At 36.6% G+C, this 13813-nt stretch overlaps 2 long non-coding RNA genes across 2 annotated transcripts; both read right to left on the bottom strand.

Moving 5' to 3' along the window:
* Positions 1–561: 561 nt before the first annotated feature.
* LOC149416099 (uncharacterized) lies at positions 562–4110 on the bottom strand. Its single transcript, XR_016303555.1, has 3 exons — positions 3947–4110; positions 1316–1631; positions 562–641 (listed from the first exon to the last, which is right to left on the bottom strand). It is a non-coding gene; the product is annotated as an uncharacterized LOC149416099 (long non-coding RNA).
* A 2688-nt stretch (positions 4111–6798) lies between these two features.
* Positions 6799–9478, bottom strand: LOC149416100 (uncharacterized). The gene is made up of 3 exons (XR_016303642.1): positions 9413–9478; positions 8694–8855; positions 6799–8173 (listed from the first exon to the last, which is right to left on the bottom strand). It is a non-coding gene; the product is annotated as an uncharacterized LOC149416100 (long non-coding RNA).
* Between the last annotated feature and the right edge of the window lie 4335 nt (positions 9479–13813).

A 13813-nucleotide genomic window follows, 5' to 3' on the forward strand; every position in this document is an offset into this window, starting at 1 on the left:
TCTCTTTTGTGAACATGAATAGTTGCACTCGGGACATGAAAAATTTTTTTCTCCACTGTGGGTCAGCATATGTCTTTTCAAATGGCTCAGTTGAGAACTTGAATAGTTGCACTCGGAACATGAAAAAGGTTTTTCTCCACTGTGATTTAGCATGTGGTGCGTCAGATATCTCTTTTGTGAACATGAATAGTTGCACTCGGGACATGAAAAAGTTTTTTCTCCACTGTGGGTCAGCATATGGTTCCTTAGATTACTCTTTTGAGAACATGAAAAGTTGCATATGGAGCATGAAAAAGGTTTTTCTCCACTGTGGGTCAGCATATGGCTCCTTAGATTGCTCTTTCGTAAACATGAATAGTTGCACTCGGAACACGAAAAAGGTTTTTCTCCACTGTGAGTTAGCATGTGGCGCGTCAGATATCTCTTTTGTGAACATGAATAGTTGCACTCGGAACATAAAAATGGTTTATCCTTACTGTGAGTCAATATATGGTACTTCAAATGGCTCTTACGAGAACATGAATAGTTGCAATCGGAACATAAAAAAGGTTTTTTTCCACTGTGAGTCGGCGTGTGGCTCTTCAGATGGCTCTTTTGAGAACAGAAAAATAATGGTTTTTCCACAGGATGCGTCTTTAGATCTGTCGACAAATTAGGAAAAAAATACGTATATAGGAAGCTAAACAAGTCTTATAATCTACGTACAGCGTAAATAGGCTTAGTAAATTCGTTAAACATATGTAAATAAAAATAGTGACCGGATAAATCAAAACACTGACGATTTAACACACATTTTAAGTGATATAAGTTAAGTAGGTTAGGTTAGGTTGGGTTTTTTTTCATCGTTTCTATTTACTTTATATCACTTTTAAAATGTGTGATAAATCGTCAGTGCGTTGATTTATCATGGAACCAAAAATGCTTGTACTAAGCGAAACCGGTAATTTTAAGAAAATAAAATAAATAACTTGTTTTTCAAAACAAGCAGCTGGAATTATTAAAACTAACATAGAAACGTGGTTTGATCTGCAGTCTGGGAAATGCTTTCAAAACGTTCTAAGTAGTTTTTTTTAACATCGCGAAGGCCACGGAAATTTATACCCCTTCATCTTCTCGGGGTACAAGATCCGCCTTGATGGTTAACGCCTTTTTTACAGGTTGTAAATTTACGCAAGGTCGAATGGATGGAAGACGTGCAAACCATGTCATCAAAATCGAAGTTAATAGCTCAAGTTTACTTCTTCCGAACTTTCTGCAGGGTTACTAACTCAAATCAGTTAAGAGAGGGAACTGGAAGAATATCTCAATTGCTTACCTAGACTTTGGTCGATCCTTTCAAGATGAACGAAACATTCTTTTTTAATATCAGGATAGTCAAAATCTATTTCAGAGTACGTGCCACATTCTTGGGCATGTTCCTCTGCCGCTACAGTCCTCGGTTCACAATTGATCGTAGTAGCGTCTTCTGTCTCCTGTTTGACAATCCTTAACTGCAATATTGCTTCACAAGGGGATGTTGGATTCTCTTCTTCAGGGATTGTCTCCGGTTCAGACTTTATGACACCCACATCTGAGGTCACAAGATCCATTTCAAGTAATCAGATTTGTAAATCTTATGTTAGCAAGATATTCTGTAAAACAAATAGTCATAGGTTTTCAGCTTATTGTGGTGGTAGTAGGAGATTTTCAAATATTGTCAGGTTATTCGTAACCCGGGAATGTTTTTCTTTCTTTTTAAAGTTAAAATTAAAGTATGTCAAATTCATATCGCGCTTCCCAACTAAACTGTCGTGAACATCAAGCCGAGACAATAGACTTTATGCAGTTTCAATGCAAAAATGCTTCTAGATTTTAATGTTTTACAGTGAATAATGACCAAAGACTACAACAGGCGTTTATTGATGGCTATGCAAACTTTAATCATAATTTCGAATTGTTTGAAATTTTATTTTATTGAAGTGAAACTTCTTTAGGCGCGTAATGAATTTTCGGGGACGGAGTAAAACCGAGTCACGATCGAAACGAAAATGCGGGTACCCCCACCACCGATTAAAGTTCATTTGATCTAGTCAAAGTTTTGAAGTAACATATAAATGCTTCTTACCTCATCCCGACAACTGGCGTTGGTGGTGTAATGGTCAGCATAGTTGCCTTCCAAGCAGTTGATCCGAGTTCGATTCTCGGCCATCGCACATTATTTTTTTGTTTTTAACGCCTTTTTCATTCAATATCTTATTTTTTAGTAGGTCAGAACATTTTTTAAAAGAAAATAATATTGCAAAATAATAAAAACACTTATCTCACTGTGATAAAACATTACTCCGCTAGAGCGCGCTTTGCGTTATTGTGTTGGATTAAAATTATTATCTAATCCGTATATTATGATAATTGTATTACATTTATTTAATTAATTTATTTATTTTGATAATATGTAATAATTTTCAAAGTTTTGAAGTAACATATAAATGCTTCTTAGCTCATCCCGACAACTGGCGTTGGTGGTGTAATGGTCAGCATAGTTGCCTTCCAAGCAGTTGATCCGAGTTCGATTCTCGGCCATCGCACATTATTTTTTTGTTTTTAACGCCTTTTTCATTCAATATCTTATTTTTTAGTAGGTCAGAACATTTTTTAAAAGAAAATAATATTGCAAAATAATAAAAACACTTATCTTACTGTGATAAAACATTACTCCGCTAGAGCGCGCTTTGCGTTATTGTGTTGGATTAAAATTATTATCTAATCCGTATATTATGATAATTGAATTACATTTATTTAATTAATTTATTTATTTTGATAATATGTAATAATTTACAGAAAAAAAAATTAAAACTATCTCCCTCTGATAAAATATCCGTTCGCTAGAGCGCACTACGCGATCTTGTGTGGGATTCTATTTCTGTACATTGTACATTATTTTTAAAAATATATTATATTGAAGTGAAACTTCTTTAGGCGCGTAATTCGGGGACGGAGTAAAACCGAGTCAGGATCGACACGAAAATGCGGGTACCCCCACCACCGCTCACCGTTCACTGTCCCTCTCTCACCATATGCGCTTGTTGAGGTGGGGGAGCCGCTCACGAACGTTCTCTCTCTTCTCTTCTTTCCTCTCTCTCAGACACCAGCGAACTGCGCCACGCCAAGCATCAGCTGCTTGGTTAGTATACTGCGTCGTGAGTGTAATACGAGTGAAATACGTAATTGATTGTGGTTCATACGGTTTAACAAAAGAAGTTTCACTTCTGTCTTGCGTAGGCTTGACACACCCACTTTTTTTTTATTATTATATTATTACCTTTAAGAATCTTTAAGCTTTAAATAAATATGCCAGTATAATGTGCCAGTTTAGCTGATATCAAGCAAAACATGTTTCTAAGGCTCTATACAATAGGTGATTTTAAGCGCATCTTGAATGAAATGTTGAGTTTTTGTTCACGTTTTGTTCATTGAAATTCGTTCGTAGGTCGCATAAATATCACCAATATTTCATGTTTTTTTATAAATATGATTTGAATAGAGGTACTGGTTTATTTTTCGTCAATCAATCAAAACGCCTTTGTATTGTCATCGCGATGTTTCAGAGCGCCAACGAAAGAAGTTCATTATTAAGCCGGTTAAATTTACGAGTTGATCATATGTTAATTTTGGTGAGATGAAAGTAGGTATCCAATTATTTACGTAAATGTCAAATTTGACATGTGCCACTGCAAACGCCTCGACTATTTAGATCGTTCGTAGCGAAGAGTTTCGTAATTAGCGAGATACGGAGCAACTGATTTACCAAGTCTTGATTACGTTTGTTTGAGATTTGACAATTTTCTTTGAAACTTTGAAGGTAGGTACCAAACAACCCATTCCAGAAGTTCAGTAGTTTAGATTGCAAATCGTTAGGTGAAATAAATAAAAGCCTTACGAAGTGACAACTCAGTAATATTTCACTTACATCTTATATGGCTGAATAGAATTAAACATCAGATTATATGTTATACGCACTTTCTTATTAGTACTCACAACACAACCATGCTGGTTGCCGTTATTTTTCAACTTGAATTATTTAAAATAATAATATTTTACGTATTTTTCAAATCCAATAAATATTATCCTTATAACAAACGATGACAGAAGTAAAATGATGTCATAGACAAATAGTACCAAAGTCAAATTAATAACTCTATGGTAAAAACGTTGTAGATTGCATTCATTAAATAATTTAAATTCGTATTAAAATATCCATTCACGGTAAACGGAAAGTTAAAATGATGTCAAATAACACCAAAGACTCACCAGCAGAGTTGCCAAATCGATTTTCAAAACAAAGCCAAACGTCACCCGAATAGGAACTAAAAATAGCTGAAGTATAAATGAACCTCTCACTAGATCAATATCTTCCAGTTTTTTGTACTGAGCCCATGGGTCCTAAATTTTTCCATAGATAAGCCCATGATAAGCCTATTCCTGCGAAATATACGTCACCACACGTCATACTCACCATCGACTAGGATAGAAGAAACTATAAAAAAATGCGTAACCATAGACAATATAATTCTCGTTCGCAGCCCACCCCATTCACTAGCCTAAAATCTTGTTCTGAGAAAAACAATCAACCTGTCGTAAAAATAAACGAAAATGAACTAAAAAATAAACTAAAATGCACCCTTTTCTCCAATTCATTAATGTCAAGTTTCTGTGAGGTGGGGGTCTCCGAGGCTGCATTAACATATGATTTTCTGGAAATGGGTGGAGTCAGTTATAGCTAGGGAAGGGTGATCTGCTGATAGGCCCTTTTGTACCAGGATGGCCTCAGAGAAATACTTGCGCGTGTGCTATTGCCGCAGTGTATGAGGATTTTTTAAATGTCATCCAGTTGATCGAGATATGACGTCCTGTCTTTCTAATTAGACTTCGTTTTCCCATTCACGATTGTTCTTTTAATTTTACTAATATTTATCAAGAAAGGAGTGAGGGTTCCATAGTTAAAGAAGCTGTCATCACCGCTGGGGAAAGATTCCTCACCTCGCTGCCTATTGCGATTTGCCTGGTTGGGGGAGGTTCTTGTTTTGTTACTTAACTCTATCTCAATGGGACGGGTAGGTTCCTGAGGTGCCTCATTAATAGACCCATCCTCCAAATTCGATGCAGCCTAAAGTAATAAGTTACCATGGATACTGATGTAAGGTGAAGCAGGTCGCTCCTGAGATTCGGTGGGGGGGGGTGGGGAGACAACTGTAGACATTAGATTCTAAAATGCTGTTAACCTTTGAGAACCTTTTCCCTTCCCCTTGTCTTTACACTTATTCGTTATTGTTTTTACTAGCCCTTCCTCGAGTAATCATCATCTTCCGCGTCGTGCGAAATCGTCGGGAGAAAAAAAACCCGACTAGATGAGTATAATTACTGCCTAATGGCAAGGAAAATAATAATAAAGGAAGAGTACAAAAGCCCGGCCGACCCCGGTGATGTTAGCTTAGAACGAAGCTCTGGGCAGAGAGCCGCTCAGCTCGCTATCGAGTCGGGCCCACTAAAACCAGCCCGACTTGCCACTCTTGCTAGCTTCCAGCTAATATTCTGACAAAAAATGGAGATGGCGTTAGCTTTTCAACAGACCTAAAAGAGACTGCCACCATATGAACTGACCTATCTGGGGCCTAGACGTATCATAGAAAACTTCTCAGCGGGAAGCAAAGATTGCGCTATCTACACCATCTAGTTGGGGGAGAACCCCACACAGCCTTAATCTAAATATGTATACACCTGTTTGGGGCCTAGGAATAAAATGATTAATCAGATCCAACTTTTTTGCTGGTGGCACAGATGCGCTATCCGGATGGGGGGTGATCCTCACAGATTTTTGATTAGCAAAACGACAAACCTTCTTGGGGCCGAAGATACTTACGCACATGGGTTGATAGGTATAAACCGATAATATTGTTCGGGTTGGCTGTACAAACACAAACAAACACTTAATTTAAATAATCGATGGACTGAGAAGCGAAAAGAAAGAACCACTACCGACGTTTTGAAAGTTCTAGAATGTTCTGGAAACTTCCAAAATATTTCTCATTTAGAGTAAGAAAGGCCCTCCACACTACTGATCATTTTTTCAATATTTTTTAAACACAGATTATGGTTTTAGTTTTTGTGGTATTGAAAAAAATAATTGAGTCTAAATTTAATAAAATTATTTAATTTGAGTTTTAGCAAATTTCAAATAATAATGACTTAAAAACTAAATTTCACCAAGTGGTGTTCAAAAATTGGGAACTAAACCTCTTAACGGGGTTTTTCTAAACGCACTCTCGAGTCTTGTAAATAAAAGAGAAGTACTATAAAAAGAATTTCATAGTTTTCAGGATGATATATTGGAATACAAATAACCGGCACGAAGCATTGGGGAAAACATGACTGCTCTAAGATAGAGCTAGTACTGATCTGATCAATGACATCACTAGCAGCCACCGAGAGGTGAATCAACTCCAATAATAACGACCCAAACCTCCGCGCACTTTTCTTCACGAGTGTTCCAGGCTGCACGACTCCCTTTCAGAAAAATAAGTTACCTAGTTTCAATAAATTAAATGGTGGTGATTTGTTTCTTATTTCACTAAATAAACCTTCAATCAGTTATGAATATTGTTGTATTAATAGATGCCATTCCAGATAACTTGATAGCAGACCACCACAGATTGTCCAATGAAGAAGTGCAGTGAAAAGAAATGATTGTAGACCGTAGATTTGATAACAACTGCCGACATTTTATTGAATAAAACATTGTTATTTAATTTGAAATATCCAAAAAGTGTTTATTTCAGAACCAAATTTGACATTAGTCTTATAAACTTTTGCCTCTTATCAGGTTTCAAGAAAGTTTGGAAAGAGTTCTTACAGTAAAATACATCAATGCACCACTAATCGCCCAAAGGAAAATTTGTACTAACTATGATGGCCAAAGTAGGCAACAGAATATTTGCTTGTACCGGTAAATTTTAAAGTTCATCCTGACGACGAGAAAACTTTCATGTTAGGGCGGTTTTTCTTCAAATGATGGTGTAAAGATTTTGTTTATTAAACCAGTAAGTGCATTTCGAGCACTAGAAAGGTTTCTATGAAGTGTGAGTTCTAGAATGACGAACCAAACTACTTTTATAAGAACACTTGAATGTGCATTCCGAGCACACGAATGGTTTCTCCCGGGTGTGGGTTCTAGTATGATCGATCAAACTGTTTTTTTGAGAGCATTGGAACGAGCATTCCAAGCACGAGAAAGGTTTCTCTCCAGTGTGAGTTCGAGTATGAGAAACCATACTGCTTTTGACAGAGCATTTATACGGGCATTCCGAGCACGAGAATGGTTTCTCTCCGGTGTGGGTTTTGGCATGAGTAACCATATGGTTTTTTTGAGAGCACACGTATGCGCATTTCGAGCACGAGAAAGGTTTCTCTCCAGTGTGGGTTCGAGAATGAGATACCATACTGCTTTTAACAGAGCACTTGTAGGTACATTTCGAGCACGAGAATGGTTTTTCTCCGGTGTGGGTTTTAGCATGAGTAACCATATGGCTTTTTTGAGAGCACACGTATGCGCATTTCGAGCACGAAAAAGGTTTCTCTCCAGTGTGGGTTCGAGTATGAGAAACCATACTGCTTTTATTAGAGCTCTTGTACGTGCATACCAAGCACGAGAACGGTTTCTCTCCGGTATGGATTCTAGCGTGAGACACCATATAACTTTTTCGAGAGCACTTGTAACTGCATTTTGAGCAAGAGAAAAGTTTCTCTCCAGTGTGGATACGATAATGAGAAACCATACTGCTTTTAACAGAACACTTGTACGGGCATTCCAAGCACGAGAATGGCTTCTCTCCGGTGTGGGTTCTAGTATGATCGATCAAACTGTTTTTTTGAGAGCATTGAAAAGAGCATTCCAAGCACGAGAAAGGTTTCTCTCCAGTGTGAGTTCGAGTATGAGAAACCATATGACATTTTTGAGAGCACTTGTAAGTACATTCTGAGCATAAGAATAGTTTCTCTTTAGTGTGGCTTCTAATATGTTTAACCAGATTGGATTTAAACCCACACTTGTAGTTACAAGTAGGGCAGGAAAATAGTTTCTTCGGTGTATCAGATTTTTTTTCATTCGAATATTTTGCACAGTTAATTTTGGAAACGAAATCTGAAAAACAGAAAAAAAATTATGGTATCAAGGTTATTCAACAGCTGAACGTTCAGTTAAAAGTTAAGCATGTTATGTGAAATTTGGAATTATGAATAAAAGCGATTTCAATTCTATTTCTAAATTTCACGTTTTAACTTTGCTATGTTAATTCGATAATTAAAAGCACCATCACCGATACCTACACATGTAAAGAAAATACACACACGTGAAAAAATGACGGTTCGTTGTCATGTTCTGTTGTTTGACATAAAAACCTAAAATCTTTGCAAAGCACTGAAACGGGAGATTTTAGAGGAGGGTAGAGGTGCTTCATGAAATCACTAAAAACTGAACTAGCTGCTAATTGAAAGATAACCCAAATTACTTTCTGAAGGTAGATTGAATAGAAGAAGTACGAACCATGGCACCGAAGTTAAGTTAACTAGTTCACTTCTGCTGAGCTGTTCCGAGCTGCGGTCTGCAGAATAAACTAACTGCTGAGAGGAAAGGGCACTAGAAGAATACGTTAATTGCTTACCTTTAGTTTCATGAACGACGGATACGTTTTGAAAATCGGGAAAGTCAATATCTATTTCAGAGTGTGCGCCACATTCTTGCGCATGTTCCTCTGCCAGTAGAGTCCCTGGTTCAAACTTGATTGAAGTAGCATTATTAACAGATATTTTCGACGAAATAAAATCTGAAAACACAGAAAGAATTAATAATGATATCGTGGTTATTCGATAGCTAAACGATATGTTTAAAGAAAAGCGATACTGAAAAAATGCAAATTCAATTTCATTTCATAAATGCCCGTTTAACTAATTGTTAACATTGAGTTGCTCATTCATAGCACTTCTGTTACCTTGAGCGAAAACCATATAGACGTGAAAACAGAAAAAAAATCATTGTTATGTTAGTCTATTTCATGACATAAACAACAAGAAACTTTGTGCAGCATTGATAAGGAAGATTAAATAAAGATAACTCACAGTTATCCATGTGAATCTACCAATTCAGGCCTTATATAACTCTGGGCAGATGAAGGTGAGAATACTAGAAGTCCAACATCGAATGGCCAATAATTGAACTAGCTGCCATTGGAAAGATAAACCAAATCACATTCTGGCTGTGATATGTATAGAAACCGAGGTTACTGGTTTAAGTTATTTCTCTTGAGCTTTTCGGGGCGGCAGTCTGCGGAGTAAACTAATGTCCAGTAGGAGAGGTCATCGGAAGAATAAGTCAATATCTTACCAAGATTTTGGTCGATCCTTTCAAGATGAACGAAACGTTCCTTTTTAATGTCAGGATAATCAATATCTATTTCCGAGAATACTTGGGCATGTTCTTCTACCACTAGAGTATCTGGGTCACACTCGATCGCAGTAGCTTCATCTGTCTCGTGTTTGACAATCCCGAACTGTAATATTTCTTCATGAGGGGATGTTGGACTTTCTTCATCGGGGATTGTCTCCGGTTCAGACTTTATGACACCAACATCCGAGGTCATAAGATCCATTTCAAGTAAAACGACTTTCTGATTTTGAATGTATCAAAATATTCTGGAAATGAAACAGTTACCTATAGGTATGTCATATTCATATCACACTCTGCAACTACACTGTCGTCAACATCAAACCGAGACAATGGACTATATCGAAGTTTGAAGGCAGAAATGCGTCAAGAATTTCATATTTTTCAATTTGATAGCATGAAACATAATGTTATTTTTTATTTGAATACCGCACTTGAGTCGCAGCTGCTCCCAAGGGTCTGAAGCCAGTGAGACTTTGGCATCACCAATAAAGTTCAACACTTCTATTAGAATGGGGCTATAAGCAAGGACACTAATTGTTAATAGCATTTGTTTTGCTGGAGTCAGTGCACTATCCATAAAATTATGACAAACTAACCGCTGAACACAAACTGTTCTCACATTTGAAACCTTTAAAATGCTTCATATATCTTAGCCGACTGCTTTAGATGGAGAATAATATTTTATCAATTAATATTAACGACCTTATTCATTGTTCAATTCTGATAAAAGTAGACAATTTGGTGGGATGAAAGAAGGTACGCGATTATTTACTAAAATGTCAAATGACATTACACCGCTCACGCCTCAGTGTTTAAAAACAGCACTGCTTTGCGGCTTTTATTACTGGTATACCGGACCTCAAAGTTTTGACTACTGATAGCAGCCCTAAATAACTATCCAATTGTCGAAAATGCACCTAAAATATTGCATTAAATATATATTACGCAAATATGAGTTATCTGAGTTGTGAGTTGTGTTGAAAAACTTGTACTTAAGTATAATGTACCAGACTAGCAGTTTACAAAATCAAAACGTGTGTTAATAGTCTGGACTACATTTTGTTTGAGATGCGGCATTTTTATATAAGACTAGGGGTGGGTACCAAACCTAGGACTGAAATCTAAACAAATGATTTTAAAATTTTAACCGTCTTGTTGTATAGGCGAATTGTCATGGAAAATTGAATAAAAGCCTCACGAGGTGACGACCTTATCGATATATATTATAAAAGTCAGTGTACAATGTTCGTGCTGCTAAAAGTCAGAACTGAGTGCCGGTACGATCAAGGGTAATGTGGTAGCATCCCCATCCGTGAATAAGGTTCCCGTTTTTAAATGAAGAACCTTCTTTTGATGATAGTATCGCCCTCCGGAATTTTTTAGAAAATTCGAGAGTATTCGAGAGCATTCCACAACATTCCAGTACATCTCGGAACATTCTAGAATGATATGGTATGTTTGGCAGTAACCTGGAACGTTTGGGAACCTCCAAGATCATAATGAACCAAAAGCAGGATTACAGGCCGTTTCCTGAAAAACTTTTAGTGAATTCGTAATTATGACAATACATTGGTATCTCTAAATACTATAAAACAAAGTCACTATTCTCGTCTATCTGTTTGTGCTCTTAGTTCTTCTAAACTATGCAACGGAGTTTGATACATAGATTTTATATTTATTGAAAAAACGAATAAAGGGTTTTTGAAGTGACAGCTTAGTAAATTAACTTACCGCTTCGACTGGTTGGTTAGAATTGGACATCGGGTTATTTTATATTATTATTATAAGTACTTTTGCATTAGTGCTGACGACACTACGACGCTGGTGGGTTTTATTTTGCAAATTTAATTATTTAAAACCAAATATTTGAGAGGTATCGTGTATCTAGTTACCGTTAAATCAGCGTCAAACGATGACAGGCAGTCAGGTAGGTAAAATGATGTCATAGACAAATAATAGCAAAGACAAAACAGATCACGGTTCGACGCGACAGTTAAAAAATGTCAGAAAAATTATGTGATGGTGCTGCGAGTTCATAATGCTTTGAGGATTATTTTTTCAACACGATAATAAAATCATGAACCTGTTAAAAAATCTGATAAGATTATAAATAAATCGCTGTATGTTTACCAGAGATGGAAAGGCTGACAGATATATCGAAAAAAGGTTAAAGGCCCGTTTATAATAGGAATAAGCGGTAAGAATAGGCCGGTGCCGTAATCCGTTATCCGTATTATTTTAGATCGTCGTTTATAATTGAAATAGGAATAGAATAGAATACGTCCATAGAAGTGACTATGCCGCTGTCACTTGTCTATGTCAACTGTCAACCGAGAGTATATTCTTCCTCCATCTTATAAAAGTAATATTGTTTTATATAAATAAATATTGAAACGATGGATTCATCAGATATTGTTTCATGTGGAAATTTTTTGTCAATTCTGGGGCTAGCATACGCTGCAATAGGAGACACACAGTTGACGAAAAAAATAAGGAAAAAACGACGTTGGAGTGTGCGTCCTATTAATCATAAAAGGAAGAATCTATTTGACGGCCGGCATAGTCCAGTGGTAACGCATTGGACTGCCATTCCGAAGGTCGCGGGTTCGAACCCGGCGTGCGCAAATAAATTTTATTTGATTGATTTGTCTTATTTCACAATTAATTAATTAAAATAATATATAGTATATTTGCGGCACGTTCCAGAGTTGAAGATACTACCAATATCGCCCTGGTGTAAGACCACCATTCAGAATTGAAACGTTGCTCCAAATGGCTTTTGCCGTGTTTAGTGACTACATCTGAATAGCCAGGTACTTCCCCACCTTCCTCTCTCCCTTCCCCACTTACCTTCAGCCTCACAACATCCCCCAATTGGGGATGCTATAGTCTCACTGGCTCCAGACGGGAGCAGTTGGGACTCTTGTGAGGTATTCACTATAACAAAATAAAAAAATATATTAACTCCACGTAAATACTTGTTCACAAAATTATTATTCGATTGTCAATTACATAAATAAACCACTCTTGTCAAATAGTAGATACCATAGAGTATCAATTGAAAATACATAAATCTCGGTATATATCTCAGCTTTCTGTAATCCGTAACCGTAAAAGATAAAGTTGGACCATCTTTTCGGTTATGGAAAAAAATAAGAGATTATTGCCATCTATTATAAACGGACAACACAGGTTTCCTATATTCCAACTTCTACGGCCTAGGACTTTACGGCTTATTCCTATTATAAACGGGCTTTTACGCAGGTATTTAATAGGGTTGCCAGATATCCGATTTGGACCGGACTGATCGGTTTTTTGAACGGCTGTCTGGTCTAGAAAATTTTGGAAAACCGGACAATAGAATGAGCGTTTTTTTTTTAAATACTTGACATAATATATATCTCACGAGATAATTTACATATCAAAAACCGTGAGCGATTCTGGCGGGTGGTAGCAAGACTAGCTCAAATCTGTTGAAAATGGTACAATATGTGTGCAGTGTTCCCGTTTCCAATGCCTTCGTAGAAAGAGTTTTTAGTGTAAAGGGTAATGTATGGATTGACGAAAGAAATCGACTAAGTTTGAATGTTTACTTATCTGGCAACCCTAGTAATTAATGATGGGGTGACGCTAGCAAAACATTGTCTAAAGAAGCGAAGCTAGCAGTCCACAATGTAGTGCTAGTACCTCCCTTGATGTATGGCAGTGAGGCATGGAACTGGCAGAGGAAGGATGAAAGTAAAATGAATGCTGTAGAAATGAGATCCCTGAGGCACGATCAAGTGAAACAGATAATTGAGTCAAGCCATTTCAGGAGTCAGAATAATAGAAGATCATTTATGAGACGATGTTTGAATGTGAATGAGGCAAGGAGTGTGTGCTAAGACCGATTAATTAATCTAATTTTAATCATTATTCCCTTATTGACATTCAATCAATTGATTTCAATTCATGTTCCTAATGTAGTCACACGAACTAAAAGTATATTTCATTCCAACAATTACGTCAATACTAATTCGTTTTGTTAACTTCCTTTAAACCATGCATAAACAGTTTAGGTTACCAATATGCAGAATTATAACAAAATAATTTCGAATATTTTAAAAAAAACGGAATGCGTAAATGTTTTGTATTGTTATTAGTAAAAATGTTTTATTTTCTATTTAATTTTACCTGTGTTGCATTAAATAGTAAATAACTTGCTGTAATTATCAATTATTCACAATCACGTAGAAACTGTACTCAACCCAGAAGAACCCAATCCCTGGAATTGCAGTGTTAAAACATATTGTGGTGTTGTACGTAGCACTGCAATTACAGCGTCATCAATAGGTAAAA

Source organism: Hesperophylax consimilis, chromosome 17 (assembly GCF_061612785.1).
Source record: "Hesperophylax consimilis isolate HC1 chromosome 17, BYU_Hcon_1.0, whole genome shotgun sequence".
Lineage (NCBI taxonomy): Eukaryota > Metazoa > Arthropoda > Insecta > Trichoptera > Limnephilidae > Hesperophylax > Hesperophylax consimilis.